The 23,560-nt window shown below is 35.0% G+C and overlaps 1 protein-coding gene and 1 non-coding gene across 2 annotated transcripts in view; both read left to right on the top strand.

Annotated features, from left to right (window-relative positions):
• The first annotated feature begins 1,622 nt into the window (after positions 1–1,622).
• LOC134649105 (zinc finger protein Xfin) overlaps positions 1,623–23,560 on the top strand; it is a 69,387-nt gene continuing 47,449 nt past the window's right edge. The window contains exon 1 of the mRNA XM_063503820.1: positions 1,623–2,276. The gene's annotated coding sequence lies outside the window, so the exon portion shown is untranslated. The remainder of the gene's footprint in view (positions 2,277–23,560) is intronic.
• On the top strand, positions 20,915–20,986 carry Trnam-cau (transfer RNA methionine (anticodon CAU)). The gene has a single exon. It is a non-coding gene; the product is annotated as a tRNA-Met (tRNA).

Here is a 23,560-nt window from a genome sequence, read left to right on the forward strand (position 1 = left end):
GCGAGGAAATGCTGCCAGCATTTACGGCACCATGCCGCAGGGGTATATTTAGTTTTTAGTTATTTATTTTAAGATTAGTTTTATAGGTTAATGTTTTTGTATGCTTGCTGAATAAAGTTAATGTTATAACTGTTAACTCGTCAACCTCATTGTTACAAGAAAGGAAATTTCCATATACATAAATTGCTCAAAATGTATGTTCCTTAATCATGAATAACACAGTCTTAACCTAACATATTATAAGTATTTGTATAATTTACGATCACATAAACCATATTTATCGTCCGTCACGAGCCGGGTTTCGAACTTGCAATCATTATCTTATCAATCATAAATCATATTTGGGTATTTCTGACGTGATTTTGCATTTAAATTAAATGTGTCGTTAATAAATCATTAAAATCTGAAATGTGGTTGACAAATAACGAATGGAAAATACTTATGTAAGGTAAACGTACTGGTACTCGACGCGGTCCCAGTACCTACATGTCATCTTAAAACTTAAGTCATTGTCAATAGGGGTGACAGCAGGGTGTCATCTATTGGGCATTAGCATGTCGAGCACTAGTACGTTTACCTACCTTAATAACTTACAGGTTTTATTAATGATAATTTTTAGAAAATATTTGGATGAAGCGTTTCTGAAGGCCTACCGCGAACCACGTTCGACGTGTTGCCTCCCTGTCACACTTACGTACGAAATTACAAGTGCGACAGAGATGCAACACGTCGTACGTGGTTCGCGGTAGCCCCTCTGACACAATAACACTTTTATAAGATGTAGTCAGCTTCTAAAGCAGAGGATCAGACTACGGTTAAAAAAATCTACCATTCTCTAAAACAAAAAAAAACACAGCCAAGTGCGAGTCGGACTCGCGCACGAAAGGTTCTGTACCATTACGCAAAAAACGGCAAAAAAAATCACGTTTGTTGTATGGGAGCCCTACTTAAATATTTATTAAAGTCTGTTTTTAGTATTTGTTGTTATAGCGGCAACAAAAATACATCATCTGTGAAAATTTCAACTGTCTAGCTGTCAGACAGACGAACAGACAGGCGGACAGTGGAGTCTTAGTAATAGGGTCCCGTTTTTTCCCTTTGGGTACGGTACGGAACCCTAAAAAGAACACACACAAAGTTTAACCAAAACTAATATTATGTCTCTGCGAATGCAAAATTATTAGATTGTAGCAAATAATTTTGAACAAAAATTGTATAGATAGAACTAGTTAGACCAAGCTAAGATGTCAGTCATTTTGATAGCACAGACTGTGCAAGTGTTATTTTGAACTTCATAATTTCATAGAAGTTTGTCGTAAATATATTTGCTATTAAGGGTGGCAGACTGGCAGATATTTTTGGCACGTTGTTTCATTTGCTACCTACCTTTGATGCGGACTGTACCTATAAACGTACTTAAAATCGGTAATGAATTATTATTATTTACTTATTAAAAAAAAGTTTCTAAAATTAAACATTCTTCACATCGAAATCATCGATTTACTTTAAAAAAAGTTTATCATAATATTCCTTCGTAATTATAAAACTTAAAAGAAAAGGTAAACTGCAAAAACCTATTGTTTATTCTAAGCACTGGTACATTTTAGAACCAGTAACGCCATCTCTCAGTGGCTAGACTGAAACTCGAAAAATGCAACTCAAGTGCAGAAAACCACCTTTTACTCGCTTAATTACATTCAAATATTCGCGATTCTTTTTCTCATTGTTTAAATACCATTACAATACATAGCAAGGCCACACAAATGTAGAAAAAAAGGCCGGTCAGTCCGTATGTGTTTCTTTTTTATTTATCATCTTTAATTAAAGAGAATCGTGGCCGGCCATTGTCAGACTCAGACTTACCTGCCCGACGATTTGAATCTCAGCAAACCGGTTAGGTACAGTCTTTTTATTCTACAATTTATTTACAAACTCACTCGCATTCATCAACATTATAAAAATAAATCGTATACTCATTTGCACTTTTTGTTCATACGGTTATCATTCGATTTTCGAAATCGCGATTCGTTTTTCGAATCGGCATTTTCGGAGTTTCGCGCGCGTTGAAAACATTTGGCGCGTCCGAACCGACTGCTTGTGTTGTCACTTCTTGCGTTCGGGGGCGTACACGAAGGGTCGGGCCGAGCGCTCGGCAAACTTCGGCTATCGCCCTCTCTCTCCTCCATAACTCAACTGTCTGTAGTATCTGTACCAATGAACCGAGTCGCAACACAGAATTATTATACTCCTGTTTTAATCTTCAACAACGGGCAGCGGTGAGTGATTTAAAACCAACAAATCCATTTATCTTTATCCGTGTATCGTTATTTACAGCGAGAGTGATGTGTATGTCCAAATTTGGCGTCATACGCAGTTGTGTTATTGTTCATTTCGCGTCTGTACTTTACGAGTGTTGTTTACATTATTTAAAAGCTTTTCCCGATTATCTACTGTAATAATTCGATGGGAAATAAATAAATGCAACTTGTTTTAATGGTATTTCAAACTGCGATAGTGTTTGAAGACGTATTTTCTTTAAAAATCTAAACATAACCTCAAAATGTTAGTGTTCGAAGTTTCCATGCGGCATTCGATAGATGGCGTTAGTGTCGGGGGCGGAGCTTCCTAGGGAATGCTAGACGTCTGTCATACGATAATTGTAGGTTAGAAATTTAGATAAACTGTTATTTATTTTTATGATTGTCACCCTTTATTGGCTATAGATTAGGGTCTGTTCGTTATTAGAGGCTGACAGTCTGTTATTGTAGGGCTGGTCGTTTATTTCATTTATTTGTTTTGGAAGTGTTGATGTATCAAAATAATGGCGCCAAATAATTATATGTACTTAAGTTTCTTTAACAGCAGTTTACAGCTGACATCATAATTTTTTGTTAAATTCATGTGTTTTTTTTTCAACACTGCATGTTTAAAAAAAAGAATTTTATTGTTTGATTTTTTTATGTCATAACAAATATATGGCTAATCTACCTCTATAAATCGCACAATGACTAAATAATAAACTCAAATAGATGTCATATGCTAACGAAAAAGCAAGTCTTGGTTAATTTTTCTTTAGTATATGACTTCTATTTCAGTTTTACAATTTATATATGTACCTATAGGTAGGTTAGGTACAGTAGTGTGACTTACCTAAGTACTTAAAAACACTTTTTAAAATATTTGACAACATAATTTAATTTGTTCCCAAATAAGTTTAAATAATATATTGTGGCTAAGATATCAATAATGGGTTGGGTATGTAACAGCTTTTTTTCACTGTTTCGGTTTGGTCTAATATGATTGACTATACTACTGATACCTACTGTGACAAGACAGTAGATTATACCGGTTTGAGAATAGTCTGTCTCCCCACAGTAGTAGGTACAGTTTGAGCCCCTCCGTAAATCTTCAGCGTAACGCACTCAACACGGAACTTGAGTGCGCGCTATTCGAGCCGATCGTCGCCTGATCCTGTACCGTTTGCAAAACAGACTGAACCGCTAGTGTATTCTGTAGTTGTTGTCTGGAAGATATCGCTTTTTAGCGATTAGACCGCCTGTTGTTTACCGCCTGTGTTTCTGATTTATTTTTGTACTGTTTTCTTTTATTGAGGTGTGCTATAAAGAGTATTGTATTCTATTATGAATTTGTTTTTTTGTATTGTTTTCTTTTATTGAGGTTTGCTATAATATAAAGAGTATTTGTAATGTATTATGTATTTCGAGTTTTCAAAACGTCCCGCTTGGTGCGCTGTGCAAAGTCCTATTTAAAATGAGACTTAAAACATAACGCAAACGCGAACGTCCGTCACGTTATCGAATGAAATTGTTTGTTCCTGGTTCGTCGTATTCCTGTTTCGTCGGATTCCTGATTCGTCGTATTCTTGTTTCGTCGGAATTATATACATATAATTAAATATGTCGTGCAGTAAACCAGTATTTACTACCTAAATATGAAGATTTCATGTAATCACCAGTGATCGTACTTTTTCTAGCATTTTTAGCACATTTCGACGAATCAGAAATCCGACGAAACAGGAATACGACGAAACAGGAATACGACGAACCAGACACAAACCGATAAATCGGTAGATTTTCTTGATTTTTGACACTTTTCCTTCTCATCTTGATGTTTTTCCGCTTTGAGACAGGGGTCAGCTTTTGGAAATCTAAACCCAGGACTTGGCACAGGCACTGGTTTTTATAACAGCTATCTGACCTTCAGACTCAGGAAAACTAAGCCTTATTGGGATAAGTTTGGAGTGTTTGGACCATACTCATTGTCTCCCGATTTCCTTTAGCGAATTACAACTATCGCGTCTACCTACCTCCCTACCTCTCGCGTCAAGTGATGGTGACGTACATTTAACGACACATCTCATCTCGACACATTTCAGATATATCTGAACGGCCAAGGTGCTCACAAATATCTGAACAAGCACTCTAACGGCTTGAAAATAGAGGTGTATTCAGTTCAGATGTCTGTTGGGGATCCTAAAAAAATAAAAATAAAAAAACCTTTTTATTACACATTACTTTAAACATGTTTAATTCTATAAAAAGCTGTTAAAAACGACAACCTAACAGTTAAATAGAGCCTTTCCCGACGTCGGCTGATACCTGATATGAAATATCTATATTATAATATTATGAATCCATCCTAAAAACTCCGATATCTCTATCTTACATAAATCATAAATAAATCACACCCATCTGCCACGCTCTTTCGTCATTTCTCCAAGAAAACTTTTTTCGTCATCCGTTAACTTTTTAAAGTTTTTTTTTTACTGCGGACGGTCCAAGGCGGGACTGACAGATTTATAGCGTGCGTGGCACGCATGCCGCCCTTCGAAAATTAAAACGTTTTTGAAAATTCTTTGAAAAACGTATTGTTTTTTTTTTAACTTGCACCTTAATGCTGACCTAATTCATTCTCTACCATTTTTTTTTAATAAATATTGGCGTATATATGGCGTATTCAATTATTGGAATTGGAACTGTGTACCAGAAATATACACCCGGGGGTCTAGCCAAAATAAGGAGGAAGATATAGTCACGTGACTTCTCGTAGCATTTGTCACACCGATTCCCGATACATTTTTTTGCGTTTGGCGATAGCGATGTAGGATTGTAAACTTGGCTATGCCCCGGCAATTATAATACTAGTAGTACTATCTTACACAAGCAATGCCTTAAATATTTATAACTTATTTTTTTAAAGCAACTATTTGTAAATATATTTTTTTTATTTAAACCATAGATGGGAAAGTATTTAAACCTGAAATGGTCACGTTTGCGCCAACAATGGCATTATTATTATGCAAGCAGTAAATCTGCCGCAATCTCTTTATGACGAGTGATGCATTGCTGCCTTTGTCTGACGAGCCATAAATAACTTTTATGGCTTGTGAAAAACTGTTTAGAAACGTTTGAGGGATTAGTTACACTTGCAATTATCATAACTAGTTTTTTTAATATAAGCTTAACTAGACACTAGGTATCGAAATTTAGAATCTGAAAAACGTTGTTACTTTGGTACAGTCACCTGCAATATTATATGTATTAGTTATTACCATTATTACAACGAAAACCGCAAAAATATGTGACACAATTCACACGATTTTATTTATAGAGCCATAAGAGCGTGTCATATATTTCTGCGGCCTTTGCAAAGTAACATATTATTGCAGGAGACTGTACTAGTGACTCTGTGACCTGCAGACCTCGTGAGCATAACTTTAAACCGAATATTGTATGGCTCCGCCATTTTGAAAAATAATATTTAATCATCGAACCTGCGGAGGTAGCACGGTCGCATTTTTATCGCTTGTCACCATGCCTGTCACGTTCTAACAAGTAGGTATGTAAGTGCGAAAGTGACGGGCATAGTGACAGGAAATTTGACAATTGACACACATTAATACTAATTTACCCTTCGTTTCAATCATATGCAATTGTGGTGATATACTCGAAAAAGAACCCTAACTACTTACACAATCATAACTATAGGTTCAGTTTTGAGTCTTATAGTTGGGTATTTTAGCCTACTAAACTAAGTAACCAAGTTTAGTGGTGTATACTTACCCAATTTTAGAGATGCAATATCGATTTATCGATATAGACTCCATTGAACCTCTCACGAATGGAGTAAATTAAATCCAAATCCATTACAGAATCGGAATTCAATCTCAAATATCAAGATAATGTTAATTAATCGTTAATAACGAACGTCCAGCATGATCCTTCCAGCCCGGGCATTCATGATTAAAATCTCCCATACAAGCACAAACGCTACTTTGATATATGTATAAATCTTTATGATATGAACCTACCAACTCCCTTTCAAACTACAAACAAAATTCAACTTTGATGAAACCGTGTAAGGTTGAAAATAGGTTGGGGATTTGAGTACCACCTGTCAAGTGATATATTGACCTTAAATAACATATCTTATTTATGTTGAATCGTAACCAAAATGTATAAAAAGTATGTTTTATTATAAATCGACCGACGGAGAGTGGGAGGATAACTAAATTTGTACGCAACCTTGTAATACAAGTTTGTATGTATGTATGGACAGCTGCAGATAAATTGAAAGAGATAGTGTTTCTTTCTCTGTTTAATAGGCTCATTGTAATGGCTATTGTGGGCTTATCGGAGATATTATTAGAAGTACTAGATGCTACGCTAAATTGTAAGTTTGCGGTTTTGTTTTATTTATGTGGATCCTTTTATTTTATATCTCTTTTCTACCAATTCCATGTCCACGATCTTGTTTTGAATTTAAGCACATTGATATCCTTGACAGTAAATAGCTTATGGTAATTTTATACGTGTATGTTCATTGTTTACTGACTATTGTTATTTCCATATATAGCTTATAATGAAATAGCTTTAAATTAAACCTTTTTACTGTTAGCTCTTTTACGTTATTGGCACATTTCTGATATCTGATACTTACTTACTGCCAGTGCAGTATCAGTAAGTGAGTCAGTACTCAGTGACTCAAAAAGGATCTTAGCATCTGACACAAGAGAGCGTTAAACAATCTTTTCTCGATTTACACTTACAAATGAACCTATCACTTAATAGGCCCTCGAAATACTCTCAGAGTTCGTAGGTAGACGCTTTGTTTTAGACCTATAGTGTGTCAAAGGTCTGTTTGATTTCAAACATAGACATAGAGAATCATACTATCTTTGTCTTACACTAGTACTAGCTCCCAAAAGAAAAGGATGAGTACCTATAGTTTTTTTTGTTCCCATTTACTGACAAGATTTGGTTGACCCAGTATATTTGGTACGTTATAATTTCAGCTAACATTCAACTGGCTGATTACAAAGCGTTCAAAAACAAAAGCGTCACAATTTGAAAATGGAAGTATAATATATAACCGCAACCTTACAAAAGCGATCGCCCATTAAACCCTATCATAATTCAAACCTATCGAGTTTTCAACTCGACTATCTCGAACGACCTTTTCCCAACCCTATCTTCACTTATCCCTTTATTCTAAATTCAACTTTAAATATATAAGGTTAAGGTTCAGATTTGTATGAATAATTAATTAGATATAAGAGGTTCTCAAAGTTTTTTCCCCCTATGACATTCACGCTAAATCTCTCGGAAGGCGTCCCATACATTTTTATTTCCAAAATAAATAATAAAAACACAAATAAATGGCCGGAAACATTTGTCCGGCCGCGTCAAGCGTAATCCGGACCTGATTTATTATTAATTATGTTTTTTCAGGAATTACATAAATTCGAAGTAAGCCGACGGGTTTGGGTTATTTAATTTGGGTTTCGAATCATATGATGCTTGTTTTTGTTTTGTAAAAATAATGGTATATTGCATTGCAAAGAATATGAAACATGATCCACCCTGTAGGTTACTTTGATATATACCTAATACTCACATGTTAAAATAACAAAGATAATTCTTGAGTTATTTTAAAAAAGAGTCATACACAAATGATAATTTAGTATTTTATTGCATTGCAAAAAATTCGTAACTTCCTATATTTTCGTTTAAAAAAATTGCTAGGTGTTTTAAGCATAAAACTAATTTTGAAACAGTTTAGTTACAGTTAGTTACGGTACTATTAGTTAATAAATACTTATACTATATACCTACGCTAGAAAAAACAATACAAATAATAAATCATCACAACAAACAAATAATTATAGCAGTTTAAACAAACAAATCTACATTACAAACAAATATCCGGACATTCCGGACTAAGACTTACTATTGACTGCGATAATAAGATACTACTAGCGCCATCTAGTTAATTCTGAGAGAATTAGAAACTTTACTGTACTGCGGCGCGCACTGGATAAACTATGAAATATGTATTAGTGTTTATGAAAGTTTCAGCAGATTTATTGAAATATTGAGTAAACGATCTTGAAAAACAAATTAACCTTAATTTAAACAGGACAGTGACAATAATACAGGACAGTGTTACATCTAATTGTAGTATTACGATTGTAATCTAAATTAATAAAATATTATCTAATTATGAATGCATAACTTTTCGTACCTAGGATTTATTCATTTTTTTATCATTTTTGATAAGGTGATATTCAACATATGATAATCAACGCTATTTTTGTGTTATATTTTCCACTTGTTTTATTTTTAGGTACCTTGAAATCAGTTACTTAATGTACTTATTAGTATCAGGTACAATTCAAAAATAAGTTATTCACAAATTCGTTCATATTATTTGATTTACTTATATGAATAAGATTTTATACTAATAATTAGAAATCACGTAAAATCCCATCGACTTTTCACCATCCTACAGATAATCGATCCTCAAGTCATCGATAAAACTCAAACTCCATTCTTAAAATTGTCACTGGCCACGAATTCGAAATTCAAATTCCTCATCCGTCCGCGGACCAATCGATGCGCGCCGTTGCGCTGTCTTCGCCCGTCGGCCGTTACGCACCTTTATGGTCTACCCCGCGCCCCGCGCCCCGCGCGGCGCCCTCAAGGCACATGACGAATCAATATGCTACGAACAAACTCAACACTTATTTATATTATTCGATTTATTAGTAGATATTAGGTATGTCCGGATGCAAAGATGCAGGGGGTAGAGTTAGACCAAGATAAGTCTGCAACGATTTTGATAGTACACGCAGTGCGAGTGTTATTTTAAACGTCAAACGTCTATGAAATTATGACGTATAATATAAATAACACTTGCATTGCACTACGTGTGCTATCAAAATCGTTGCAGACTTGTCTTGGTCTAACTCTACTAGGTATTAGATTTTCGTTGGGTCAAGACGGTCAAAAGTTTACAATAATTGTCAAATGTAACATGTCAGATGTGGTTTGATATCTACGGAAATAAAAATCTATCTCAACAATTATTTACGTAGGATATGACACGTGTTTTTAGTAATGTTATGTCTGTATCGTCTGGGTGCAGATATTGCAAATTTTATTTCAAAAAAATTGAATTTCATGTGGCCTTCTCCAGTAGATTCTTTGATCTATTGGAACCAAAAGTTTCTTAATAGGTACTTAATAGATACAGTCATTTTTGTCCATAACATTTTTGATATCAAGTGATTATCGGTATCACCAAAACTCACATCTTAATTTAAGAGTGTTTTTGTAATATTTTCTGGGCAGTTATTTCGTCCAAACGGCATACACAAAATTTCTCTGAACAGTACATAAACAGTCATCTTCAGAGACACCTGATCCCCTGACCCTACCCTTTCAGCTGACTCTATAGGTACTCAACTCAAACTTCATTTATCTTCTGACTCATACTTATGGGAGAAAACGTACGTACCCTACCGTCTTGAACTTGAACTTGCCTCTGCTTATTCGGTCTTTAAAATTGTTTGACTCATGTTACTACAGTTTCTATATAGTTATTTTTAACCCCAGCAGCAAAACTGAAATTTTCTCACTGCAGGGGTAAAACACTTTTGAATGGCATTTAGTTTGTTGTTTACAAAAACACATTCATGTTTGTATTTATTGTGATACCACATATATTTGTTGCTGAGTTACGGACGTCTTCTATGTAAATATTTAAGTATTTATCTATATCTAATTATCTATCTATTACATCGTAGTCTAGTACCCATAAAGCAATCCTTATTGAGCTTACATTGGGACTAGGTCGATTTGTGTAAGATTGTCTCATAATAATTTTTATTTATGTATATTTAAAATTAATGCTATTGTAAGGGACTTAATTTACAATCGATTTTTTTAGTCGCCCTAGCATTTGGAAAGTTAAACACTTACTAAATCAATCTGTGTGCCTTGAGGAATCCCATACTTTTCTAGTGATTGAAAATCATCTAAATAAAATAAAAGCTAGTCAAAAATATCAGCCCCCATATAAACTAGAATAAGCTAAAATATGTCCACAACTTTGACTCCTATCCCCAAGACATAAAGTTCCTAGACGTTTACATATTTTCGAACGTCATATAGACGACAATAACATCTAAAATTAACTCCACAACTTTCGATCTTATTGCTAAGACATAAAGTTCCTAGATGCATACATGTTTTTGAACATTGTCGCGCCATAAGTTACAATTTATGTGGCGAAGATGACCCGGCTTGCCGCCAGTTTTAAGGTGTGCCGACTGTAATAGTTTTATGAGACCCATAAACACTGGGTATAGATAACACTTTATATTCTTTATTTGTATATAATATATAGACTAAACTGTGTGATTATTCATTTGTCTATTCTATAATACTTATGTATTTATATATTTATGTTCAGTGGCGGATTTCCCATAAGGCACAGTAGGCTCGAGCCTAGGGCGGCGAGATATTAGGGGCGGCAAATTGTGACAAAAAATTCATTATAACAAGAAATTATACAAAATTAGGCAACGAATTGTCAAAAAAAGGTACCCATAGAGGGAAATGCTTGGAAGTCTTGGAACACAATTTTGGACTTCGTAACTTTGTTTGAACTAGTTAGGAGCCTTAGAAGGTGAACATATCAAAAGTCACCGGCCGTAGCCCTTGCTGAGCCGGGGAAACAGGGGAGTTTGAAGGTCCCATTTTTCAGTTTTTCGCTTATATCTCGGAAACTATGCGTTCTAACGACAAACATGAACATTATACAAAATGAAACCTGATTAAATTTGCTACAAGTTTTACTCAGTCAAGTTTTTCGATATGTTGAGGGCCCTCTACACTTGTGCGCGAATCGCGTCGCGAAGCCCCGAACGCGAGTGTGGCGTCGATTTCGCAGCGGCTCTTGAAATATTGCATTAAATTTTCTTCAATAAATGACTAAAATGTCCTTTCAACTTCTCTGGAATTCGCTGGAGGCCAAAATAAGGAAAAAAAATGTTATATGAGTGTTTATAGGTGAATTTTGGCAAAAAAAAAGGTTTTCTTTATGTTTCTTTTTAGATTTTTTGAATGTTTTTGTACATAAAAAGTAAGTATTATTGGTAAAACTGTCACTTAAAATGAATAAGTATTTGCTTGTTTTCGTAAAACCAATTTTTTTTTTGCAAAGCGTTACTACTTCCTGACATTTATCAATGAGGATAATATGTAGACTACGTCGCATAGTGGCAACATCGCCACCGTAAATGCATTTTAGATGTTTTGTTTTTTAATTGGTAATAATTCAGAAACTAGGCGAGTTCCAGAAAAGATTATAAGACATTTTAGTCTTTAAATTAAATATGATCAGCGGCGATATCATGGTCGCATTTTGATCACTTGTCATGTTATGCGTCACTTTCGCACTTACGTACTTGTTAGAACGTGACAGGCATGATATCATAAAAAACCGACCATCTTAGCCCTACAGGAATACACTGTTAAAATCTTATACGTTGTACGTAGTTGTACCGTAAATATTTACATATTATGTATTGAAGGAAATTTAATGCAAAATTACAGAGAGCGGATTTCTCAAAAACTAAACAAAATGCCTATCGAAAAACTCGACTGACTCGACTGTATAAAACTTGTAGCAAATTTAATTAGCTTTGATTTTGTATAATGAATTTGTCACAAGGACGCATAGTTACTGAGATATAATAAGCAAAAACCCAAAAAATGGGACCTTCAATCAAACCCTCCTACCCCCGCTCAAGGGGACTTTTGATATGTTCACCTCCTAACGAGTCCAAATAGAGTTACTAAGTTAAAAATGTGTCCCAAGCATTTCCCTCTACACCTTTTCGTCGCCTGACCTAAATGTAGTCAATATGATGGGTGCTGATGCTGAGAAAAGGGCGGCTAAAGGCCTGGAGCCTAGGGCGGCAAAGACTGCAAATCCGCCACTGTTTATGTTTCAATCAAAATACTCTGCCAAACAGCCATATTCTAACTTTAAGATACGTCAAATACTACATTTCTTCAAACAAGAACGTAACTTTTGAGTCTTTTGACACTTGTTTGACACTGACATATCCGATCCATATCGTTTCTATATCTAGTAGGTATTTGACGTATCTTAAAGTTCGAATATGCTGGCTGTTATAATGACTAACATAATTTCCGCAACCATTTAAGATGATTGTCAATAAATGTAAAAGGTACCTAATATATAATCTTGTTAATTAGGTAGGTTGGTTAGTGGGTAGTTTGAAGGGCGATGACTCAAGAAAGATTGACTCATATTATGAGGATATTTACGTATCGACAACTGCACATTGCTGGACTAGAGCGGAAAAAACATTGTCAGCGTCTTTATTATCCCCACTAATATTGGAAATACGAAAGTAACTCTGTCTATCTTACGAAACGATTTAAATGAAATTTGGTATCTATCGAGATAATTTGAGCCCTGCGGGCTCAGCACGGTTCCATTTTTATCGACTATCACTATGCCCGTCACTTTCGCACTTACATACTTGTTAGAACGTGACAGGCATGGTGACAAACGATAAAATGCGACCATGCTACTAGGGCTGGGAACAAATAAGGATAGTTTTCATCCAAAAGTTTTTAAAAACGATGTTTTGAAAAGTTTTTAAGAAAGGGGTTATTTTGATTTTCATACAAATTGTGACAAATTTCTGTGTTCTGTTCAAGTATAAAACGTATCAGGCAAGAAAGATAACAAGAGTTAATTCCACATTTTCGACAATACCTATAAAAAAATCATGTAATGTTTAGGCATCACCTTGACTTCTCAACCTCATTTATTATAATTATGTATTATAGAGGTACCTTTGAAAAAACCGGCAAAATGGCTGTCGGGTTATTTCGATACCAAGTCGTTGTATTTCATAAATTAATAAGCAATTAAATAAAAGTACAACGGTTTACTGGACACAAAACCTGCGGCCAGCAATGACAATTTTCTTCTAACAACTTCGCTTCATTAATTGCCATTTTATGGGCCAATTAACATTTGTTACTTTTCAACATATAATTATAACAGCATCCTATCTTTATCTTAACACAAAACCGAAAATTAACTCTATTTCAAAGAGATAAAGTTTAAAATTGGAACGTAGTTAAATCGTGATGCGAACATGTGAAAATTGCCGCTCGATTTGTATCATCGCGTAGACAAAATGTCGGAAGTTTTTTTTTCAACGGAAGGAAGTCGAAGGCTTCCTCCAGTGTGCCTGTTTAGGTGCTTTTTATGGTAATCGCAGAGATTTGCAGGCTACTCTTAGCGCGCTTATTCATAGGAAATTAGGAGGAAGAACACTGTCGCCGAAAAAAAGACCTACGAATTTGGCAGCTCTTTTGTTTATTGTCCACAGAATTACAAATATACATTGTATGCTGTAGTTACAAAATATTGTCTGTCAAACCACTTTGTCATTAGGAAAAGGCGCGACATTCAAATTTTATGTGAAGATAACCCTTCGCGCCTACATTTTTTAAATTTTTTGCTTCTTTTCTACTGACGATTTTTCTTGGTTGACAGACTATTGAGTACTTATATAGATTTTTTCCAACCATTTGCTTCCAACCACTTCCAGTCATTTGCTGTGAGGTAAATACAAGGCCATAATGAATAACTTTCTCTAAGTAAATATAACCTACTAAAAGATTCGATAATTATAAACTAAATTATGCTACCGTACCTACTTTGTTATTTTTAATAATTGTGCCAAATAGATACTTAAGGGGCCCACTGGTGACCAATCTGCCGGATGATATCGGTCGGCCTGTCAGTTGATCCGAGCTGACAACTTTTGCGTTTAACTGACAGGCCGATATCGTCCGGCGAACTGATCACCAGTGGGCCCCTTTACAGTTAAGTTAATAACTTATATAAGTTATATAGACCAAGTGCAAGTAGAAACAATTTTCTTAAATAAAACTTTCATTATTCAAAATAAACAAAAACAAGCTTATAGGTACTTTGCCCAATTGCAAGATCTTCAAATACCCCGTAGCAGGAGTTAAGAATTGCCAGTCTTATAATATTTCGTTACAATTTCATCTGAATGTAACGGAACGTTGTCGACAGAAGGGTTCCGTAATTCAGACCATTTAGCTGAATTAAATTTTAGATGAAGAAATGCAGATGTAAGTGAATAATCTCAATATGTATTATATGTCTACTAGTTTATGTGATTGTTACATAATGAAAGGCATTAAAATACGAGTGAGAGTTTATGAAACGAACTGAAAGCGAGTGACTCGTTCGTATGCGGTATTTCCAATGCTGTAAAAATCCCGCGATTTTCGAACAATTCAAATGTAGTGTTGCTAACTCGCGAATTTTCAAATTTGCCGCCTTTTTCTATTGACAAGATTTGCTTGACCAAGTATATCTCCAATAAAGTTTTTTTTTCTTTTGGTACCTATTTACTCAATTAAAACAAATCAACAACACATTCCTGCCAGCCGTTTAATTAGGTACAATCCATCATTTCATTTCATAGCAAAAGTTCCGTTCCACGCACCCTCGAATGCATAACAGACAACAGCTAATCCGAACGTTATCGTAAATTGTCAGTTTATGACGTGCAGAACGACCGGGGGGAAAGGGGAAGGGGGGGGGATGAGTTTTCTAATTTCGCCCCTCACGCCATTTTGACGCGGCTAATTCGTGTAAGCAGTTTCTGAACGCGCTTGTTTTGAGCTCTTCAATTTTACACAGAATAATTTACAGTTGGGATGAGTCTTGTGCTGGTGAGAATAAGGGTTCTTTTGGAGTGTGATTTAGTAAAATATGTTGGCAAGGGGCTTTTACCTACAGCGCAATTTACATACATTCTGTTTGTTCGGTTTTTAAATTGGGAATTAGCCGTGTTAATTGTGAATATTGCGATACGTTGTTTTTGTACGTCATTGTAATTATTGTTTATTTGGATGAAAGATGTTTGTTTAAGCCGATATTGGGGAGGTCGCGGAACGTGTTTCGGCGGTGCCGATTTTTTTATTGGCAACTTATTTTTTCGTCAGATTTCGTGGATAGATAGTTCCCTATTATGTACAATCTAAGCACAATTTCACCGTATATCCAAATATAATTCAAAGAATACCAATTGAATTAAAATCTGCACAAACTCTTTTTGGACCGACAAAAAAATAAATAATAAGTGTTAAAACATCAATTAATTAATAATTTCACCGTATGGTATTTTCGTAACTCAACGGAAAATTTAATTACATACTTATAGTGCGTCAAGCAAATCTTGTCAGTAGCAATGTACTGCAAATTAAAGTAGGGTAACACCATGTAACACTCAAAGAGCAGAATTGCGCTAAGAAAAGCAGCAATGTACATCGAACCAAAACGTGTTTATTTTTCCGCCCTTCATACGTCAGTTCGAGTGAATTATCATAACCTCAAATTTTAGTAATGTTTACCGTCAACGAGCATGATTGTACATTGTAGGCACCTTAGCTTTGCTTGAGGTCATGCATAATCTTGGTATTTAATGGTGACAGCAGAAATTTCTCTTGAAATAGAAACGATTCAGAATGTAAACAATAAGATGATGGCTGTCATTCACGATCCACATTCCACAGATAACACACAGATGACACGCGATTTTGGAATTATTCGAACACAGTGTTGCTAACCCGCGATTTTTCAAATTTGCCGCCTTTTACTACTGACAAGATTTGGTTGATCCAGTATACATACATTTTTTCGGGACAAGTTGTGATTTCATATTTTTATCCCAGACACTTCAAAACCAGGCAAATTTAATCAAAATGTAACGAAGTGAATCCTACCTATGAAATATAAAATAAGAAGCAAGGACTGAGTCGCTCTAGACTCTAGACTTCTCGAAGGTGCTACATATAACTAATTAACGTTATTTCATCCAATTTACCTGAAATTATTTTTTACGCAGTGTTGTTTATTTTATGACCCAACAGTTGGCAACCTTCCTAAATTGAACTTAAAAAAAAACATATCCCAAAAATGGCAGCCATTCATGTCATCTCACCCTAATAAATAACCCGAAATCCAATAATTATCGTCCAATGCGCCACAAATCAGTCGTACGCGCATACTAATGCTGTATCCTAACATCAGATTAAAAACATCAATACCTGTCACTGTAGGAACTCCCACGTAATTATAGGCAACAATAACCGCGGGATTAACATATATCAAGGTGGAATAATTGAAGGAATCGATTAAATGAAGAGTATTAATTGTTGATGCGCGAGCGCTGGTCTGGAGGATTATTCTGAGAGGAATGAAGTTCGTTCGAGTTTCAATCATTACTTAGAGAGGTCTTCAAAAGGTCTCAGATGATGAGAAAGAGACTAAACAACAGTTATTGTGTATAATTATGTCGTGACCAGATCTTAGAATTGGACACTGGATGTCGCAATGATTTCATAAAATGATCGGTTTGCCATATCAAGGAAAAATCTAACCTAACTTACTAAGTTAAGTATATGTATACTTATCATGAAACTAGCAAATTCTCTGAACTGGCCACATAAATAGGTACACGATTAGCTTCCCAAAACCGCGTTTAGCTCACAATATTATTTGGGAAACAGAAATGTTTTGATAGAGCCTTTCCGGATTTTGCTGCACGTACTTAACAGCGTCATCTAGCGTGCAATTTGATAACTAAACAAAATCTATTCGCGTCTGGGAAAACTAGAAGACTTTATTTTAATTATTACAATTTTGAATAAAACGACATAGAGTTAATTTAATAATGCACCGATGTGATATGATGAGCGACCTCCGTCAATTACGCATTTTAAAAGTACCTACCTATCGATTAGTAGAACGTAGGTACTGAAGGTAGGGTGTAATCATCCGAATCCAACATGTGTGGTACTGGTACCCGAATCTAAACCCGAAGACGACAGGTCTTCAGCACAGTTAGTATCGTGCCAAGGCGAGGCGCATGCGTTTCAAAGCGATTTGGTTCCAGGTGCAGTAAAGTTTCGTTGCGGTTTCAGAATAGGGCCGCAGATCAGTTTCATGTCCGTGGGATATTAGATGTCCGTCCGTCCGTCCTGTTGAAATAAAACGAGCCACGAATGATTACTACTAATAACATATTTGCATCTAGACGCTTGTTCCTATGTGCTATGTGGAGTGTATTATTTGTACATTTGTAGTCCTATAGCGTAGTAGTGTAGTATTAAGCAGTTTGGAGTCCTAATAAATACATAATTTGTAAAAACTATGTATTTATGACTGTGCGAGCACTTTTAGGAACATTAGAGGACCAAAAACTTATTTTAAATACAGAAGCAGTTATTTTTAACAATCTAAAAAAAAAATTCTTATTTTCGGTGTGTAACTAATTGTACACAACTTTATTTGCAATTACACACTTTAGTATATTAACATGTCAAATCGTGTACTGTCCACAGTGTGCACTTAATTTTAAGACCTAAAAACTTTTTTAATTATAGCGCGCTGTTTACCTTTATTTATAGCACAAGAAGTTTTATTCGGAGAATTTACACTTTTTGTGAATTGGTTTTTGACGATTTATATAATTATATTTTTTTACTATTATATAATATTTTCCCCCCCAATTATCACCATTACAGATAACGCTAATTTATCTCCACACACATCCGTCACGTTAATCGAAATGTTTTTTGCCGCCGATGTCCCCGGGTTACAATACGTCATTTTCCACACATGATCACCTCCCGACGGATTAGGAATGACACATTTCCAGAACATGTTAAGCGCCAAGAATTGGCATATTTCCATCGCGAGTTATTGCCTCAGGGGGACCAAAATAAGAACGATCTCCGGCAACTTACGTGCTAAATTTAGCAACTTTTGAAGTTTTAACACCCAAATTTGCTTACTGGTATCTTTTTCCATGCAAAAAGATGCTTCCCCATACAATTTATCAACTTTCACCTTCCATTTAGCATGTTTTAGAATTCTTTGGCAACAGTGACCTTCGGTTACAAATATTATAGGTAAACACTAACACAGTGAATTCTGTGATTTGTGGCTCAGGCGAAAACTCGTGCATTTGTCAAGCAATGAAAATATCACCCCTACCATATACTCCCTTTCAGTAATCGACAACGCATCAATACAAAATAATGAGCGAAATAATCCTGCAAAACGACAAATTCTCATCTAAATAAACTCGACTTACGACCTTTCTTACTAACAATCACAATGGCACCATCTGCCGACAGTGGCGCTGTCATCGAAATTTGTCAATTATTTTTTTTTATGATTTTCTTTTACGTCTTATGTTAATCTTCTTGACGTATGAGTATTCCCGTATGGATGAACGTGTTGTTTGATTGCTGTTGCAGGTGTTTTAAGGTTGTGTTTATTAAAGGAAAATGTCATGCTCTTATTAAGGATGAATATTACCTTTAAAGATTTTTCCATCTAATATTGGCAAGAACCATTTATTTACATAATTAAATATACAAAGGTACTACAATACAAATAGATACAAAACTAAATTAATAACTAGCTTTATTCTAAAATAATCCCTTGAGGCGTTGTAGGTACCAAGGATGCTGGCGGCATTTCCTCGCTGTATCGCAATGCTGATACGTTGTGTGAGGAAGCCGCCAGCTCTTCGATCATCAGTTACGTCAACCAGACGCTTCGCGATTTCTGCAAAAAAATTGTGCGTGCTAGGACCCCACGGACCTAGAGTATTATACATATTGATGTATCTAGAGACATTATTTAAGAATTCGATAGATAATTACTTAATTAGATAATTAAGTGTATGAATTAAATATATATGTTCAATGACATACAAAATACACAGGACAGGACAGGATTAGTTACCATTTTGTGAAACTATATTTTGGAGCAACTCTACCATAATAAGCAGCACCTTAGCCTATGGTCGCATGAAACACCAGCATAGTCACATCCGTTTAACCAATTTAACCATAAGTATCCTTACAAAATTAAAGGCATAATAAGCAATTTAATATTTAAATGTATGCTCATCTTATGACCTCTTCATTTTCATGTTAATAAATAAATTATTTTTCATAGCCAAGCAATGATCTATGCTCAAATGACAGAAACATGTGGGCATGCCGACAGCCATCACAAAGATATTTATATGAATTATTATTTAATAATAGCGTTAATTTATTACTTAAATGTCGGTGTTAAAGTGAGACAACTTACATCATGAATAATATTTCTTTAAGTACCAAGAACATAATTTGATAAATTTGATAAATGTATCTGTCAAGTAAGCTTTGCTATTTTACGGTACGTTATGCTTGACAAAATAATTATAATAATTTAAAAAACGACGTTTTTTGCTTTCTGAGTTACCTACCCAAAAATTTTACAAAAAATTACAGAAGACCAATTTTTAGGACTGGTGGCGCCATCTGCATTTCCCAATAAGAACTACCACATTTTAATTGACAATCTCTGTGACTTTAATAATTATTTTCGTTTTGTTTATGTCATATTATTTTTAAACAATTATCAAGTCCTACTAATTCTCAACACTTCTTAGAAAGACGTATTTCAATAACCCAATTTTTACGGCATTTTGATACACAGTTGTACATCTTTTATAATCTGGACTAGTTGTATGTATTTATTATTTTATTGTACGTTACTACATTTAATTAAGAAGATGCTCTGTTTACCGTTCCAAGAGTTAGTAATGTAAAATTATATGGAAATGTTTAGAACTACTAGCGCCATCTAGTTCGTACTATGTAAACTAAAATATAATTATCTTATCAATTATATCTTAAAAGCCTCCTGTAAGTGTATTCCAAATACCTATAATTTAAACTAAAAATATAAAAAATAATATAACACCTCTTTAAAACATGTTATTATTAAATAAAAATTATAAAACACATTATTACTAGCGTCATTATGAGTATTATGACACCTCATTTTCCTGTGCGCCGCCATGATGGATTAACGTCACGCGTTTTCTTTTTAAAACGCAAACAAGCCAGCACCCAGCTTTTCCAGCCAGCTAATATCCGTTAATACCTTGCCAATCATGTCGCAAGTCAATTTTCAATTTTCCCGCTTAATAAGAACGTCAACGGCGAACAAAACGTGGTTATTGCGTTTGGTTATGATAAAAGTTAGCAACGGCTTTATTTTTAAAATGGAACGTTTTGTTATTTTCGCTATTATTGCATCGTGGACGAAATTGGTGTTGTAATTTTCGAGATTGATTTTTGGGGAAAATTTTGACGGGGCTCTATTATTTTAGTTCACGTATTCACTATAAACAACAATTAAATATAGGTACTTTAATATAAAAAAGAAACAAAATAAAAAATATCCCATCAAATCGTCATCATTTAATAGTACTAGAGTCGGTGCGGAAAGAGAAGAGTTGTGGAATGTATGGGGCCCAATACATTCCACGACTCTTCTCTTTCCGAACAGACTCTACGAGTACAGTACGTCATTATGACGTAATCACGCTAGAGCGCGCCAAACCAAGGCACAGAACATGTTAGATAATTTCGCCCGCTCTGTCATGAGCAGAGTGGCGCAGTGGAAGCGTGCTGGGCCCATAACCCAGAGGTCCGTGGATCGAAACCACGCTCTGCTAAGTCTTTCGAGGCTTATAACTTTTTGCTTTTTTTCGAACAAAACATGTTTTATTTTTTTGTTTTTGTTACTTGAGCAAGAATAATGAATTTTAAAACAATTAAAATGTATTTTGTGATATTGTGAATATTTTATAGTTAAGTTTTTAATGGTTAAAAACCATTAAAAAATTTATTAACCTACCTACAATTATTTAATTTTATATATTTTTTTCTTGTTTTCTTGAATACTCTTATTAAGTAGAGTAGGGTACATACGTACCAATCTATGTAAGTTGTATTTAAAATATGTACTATTGTAAGGAAGAAAAATTTAGATTCATGAAAAACATTAAATAAAATTAGTTATTATAACTCCGTCGATTTAGATAATTTTAGAGTAGATTGTGCAACCAAGCTTTCCTTCCTAGTAAACATGAATACCAAACAAACATTAAAAAACTCAAGACCGAATCAAAGTGAATCGAAACCATTAGTTTACGTCTGCATTGATTTATGTTTAATTGAAATGGCGGCCATTTTGATTTAACTCCCGTAATGACAGCTCGCGGTCGCTCGTGGCTATCTGCACAATGGACATTGTGTTGTGGGGGGTCAAAAATAGATAAATATGTTCTTTCGTTGCTTGTACGTGCATTACCCAGTTGCTAGGAGGTCTAAAAAAATGTATAAATAAATAATGTGGTAAATTTTTTAATTTGTATTTTTCGAATCCGTCACAAACAACTGTAACAAAGGCATGAAATGGTCGTACAGAAATCGAATTCCTTGACAATAACTGAAATCCCATTTTGAAATACAAAATTAAGCATGAACACAGAATAAATAATAGTACTCCTGTAGTCCTGGGTTCGAATCCCGGTAAGGGCATTTATGCATTTGTGTGATGAGCACGGATATTTGTTCCTGAGTCTTGGGTGTTTTCTATGTATTTGTATATTATATATATATGTATATCGTTGTCTGGGTACACAACACAAGCCTTCTTGAGCTTACTGTGGGACTTAGTCAATCTGTGTAAGAATGTCCTATAATAATTATTTATTTATTGCCGGGAATGTTGCCATGCAAATGCAATAGACCTGTCAGATGTAATGATGTAATAATTATGCAGTTAGGCGAGTGAAAGGGAAATCTAATGATTACTTAAGGCTATTAAAGGCAGAGTTAAAGTGCTACAGGAAATCTTGGGGAAATGAAAGTCTAGGTTTAATCACAGCACAGGCAAATACAGGCGGCCTATGACTGTTAATCGAAATTTCGTTATTTACTTCAGTCAGTCAGTTGCATCTTCGAGTGAAAGAGTTATAGGGGCATTCCACGAGAATGTCGCTTACGTAACGACATTATTCTAATACTTCTGAAAATGCTGAGTAAGCTATATTGGGTCTGTTAATATTTCACGACTTGGCTAAGAAATTGACAGTATATTCTAGAACTTTAGGGATTTGATTAAGGTAGCTGCCATACAAGGCGAAAGTGTTACGTAAGCGACATTCTCGTGGAATGCCCCTATATTAAGCCCTCACCTTTGGTAATTTTAGACGCAATCTGACTAACTAGTTGGTATACCTATAGCTCCTATGGCTATTATATAAAAGCTACCTTTTATACATTTTGTCTGTGTCTACAATGATATTATATGTTTGGCAACACCTCCATTATCGCCAACCTATGGCGTTTAAATCTAAACGGTAGGGACAGCCAGATATATCACTGCAGACTTAATTTTAGTCGCTCTTTATTCTTAGCTGAGGTCTTTCTACCAATTAGCCTGACCAGTAATATGATCGTCGTCAAGAGGGCGCTGTTATTTTCATGTATAGGGTAACAGTTCAGTATAGGTAGTATGAAGAAAGTTCTAGTGAAATTCCGCAACATCGCGCGTGATCATAATTATATTCCTGGTCAGACTTTGCTTTCCAAAGATCCCTGTAATTTGCGACGTAAAAAGTCTCAACAGATCTACAGATAGATCTGACAATCATCAGTTCGCATCATAGACACCGCAAATAGCGAGGAAACATAAATATACATTCCTCCGATCAACAGCTTATATATTTCACACAATAGGTTCAAAGGTGCCTATCAGTCATTGGCTTACCACGCCAGCACCATTAGTACACGTCAGACTTGCGCAGAAGACGAAGCGTTATACTCGAGGCCATTAAACGGACCAATCACAGCGCGGCGCACGCGCACCCCGCGGAGTTCTTTATAACACTCGCGCGCACGAATATATCACACGTCAACTCTCCAAAGGGTTTTTACAAACGTATCTCTTATTCGTCATCGTTAAAGTTAATAAATTATTTAAGTTTTTGATGTTTATTCTTATTGCAACGGAATAAACGCTATTTTATTGAGACGTCTTGATCGCATGACCAAGGATCGTAATGATCGGGCTGTAATGAAAATGATGTACCAATATCCTAATAAATCAATGGATCTGTGGATTAGTTAACGTGGATTTAATATTCATGGGTTTGTCAAGTCGAAATATTTATGTTGAATGATATATATCATGTTTAAACTGTTTAATAGATGTTGGTTTTTATTAAGACAAAGATTTCTCT

This window comes from Cydia amplana, chromosome 6 (genome assembly GCF_948474715.1).
Source record: "Cydia amplana chromosome 6, ilCydAmpl1.1, whole genome shotgun sequence".
In the NCBI taxonomy this organism is placed as follows: domain Eukaryota; kingdom Metazoa; phylum Arthropoda; class Insecta; order Lepidoptera; family Tortricidae; genus Cydia; species Cydia amplana.